The sequence below is a fragment of the Neophocaena asiaeorientalis genome, unplaced genomic scaffold (assembly GCF_003031525.2).
Source record: "Neophocaena asiaeorientalis asiaeorientalis breed wild unplaced genomic scaffold, Neophocaena_asiaeorientalis_V1.1 scaffold613, whole genome shotgun sequence".
Taxonomy (NCBI): Eukaryota; Metazoa; Chordata; class Mammalia; order Artiodactyla; family Phocoenidae; genus Neophocaena; species Neophocaena asiaeorientalis.
In genome coordinates this window covers 677,409-678,709 of record NW_020172685.1, presented here as the reverse complement: position 1 = coordinate 678,709, position 1,301 = coordinate 677,409, and positions in this window count along the sequence as shown.

The window sequence follows — 1,301 nt, the reverse complement described above, 5'->3', positions numbered from 1 at the left end:
ATTTAATATCTAATTTATATTAAATATTAAATTTTAACTGAATTGAAATAATATTTAACTCCTTAATATAATCATTATTCAATCAAATTTCACATTTCCTGATTTTTAAAGATGTATTCATTTGAACATTAACTAGTAAGGTCTATTTATTGTAATTGTTTGATGTCTTCTCTTTCATTCTCTTTTGTTCTATAGGCGTCCCTAATTGTTGTTCTTGCATATTTTTGATACAGAAATTAGGTTACTAGTCCTATAGATTTTTGCACAGTTCATGTTTTACTGCGTACATTTCTGTAGTGTTACTTGATATGATTCTCTATCCCTTACAGTAGCCCCAATCATATGAAATTGTCAATATTTATCTGGTTTTGTTGTGCAACATGGCACTTTTATGTGATTCACCCTAATATTCCTCTAGAATGGTAGTTAGATCTAGACAAGAATCTAGCTAGCCTTTGATAGCTTGCCTGCTTTCATGTAAGACAAAATGTTCCAGGCTCACATTTTCTATTTCCTGCTCTAGACCAGTAATCAGAATTTCTTAAAATCCTGATTTCTTTTAGTAGGAAAAGGTATTTAGAAATCAGTCTACAGGAACAGGGTTCAAGATGGCGGATTAGAAGGACGTGCACTCACTCCCACTTGCGAGAGTACCAGAATCACAACTAACTACCTGTGCTCTGCAACAAGAGAAGTCATCACAATGAGAAGCTCAAGCACTGCAACGAAGGTGAGCCCCTGCTCGCCGGAACTAGAGAAAGCCCATGCACAGCAACAAAGACCCAGCACAGCCAAAAATAAAAGTAATAAATTTAAAAAAAACCTCACAACTAAAAATAGAACTACCATATGACCCAGCAATCCCATTACTGGGCATATACCCAGAGAAAACCATAATTCAGAAAGACACATGCACCCCAATGTTCATTGCGGCACTGTTTACAATAGCCAGGTCATGGAAACAACCTAAATGCCCATCAACAGACTAATGGATAAAGAAGATGTGGTACATATAATCAATGGAGTATTACTCAGCCATAAAAAGGAACAAAATTGGGTCATTTGCAGAGACGTGGATGGACCTAGAGACCATCATACAGAATGAAGTAAGTCAAAAAGAGAAAAATATCGGGCTTTCCTGGTGACGCAGTGGTTGAGAGTCCACCTGCCGATGCAGAGGACACGGGTTCGTGCCCCAGTCCGAGAAGATCCCACATGCTGCGGAGCGGCTGGGCCCGTGAGCCATGACCACTGAGCCTGTGCGTCTGGAGCCTGTGCTCCGCAACAGGAGAGGCCACAAC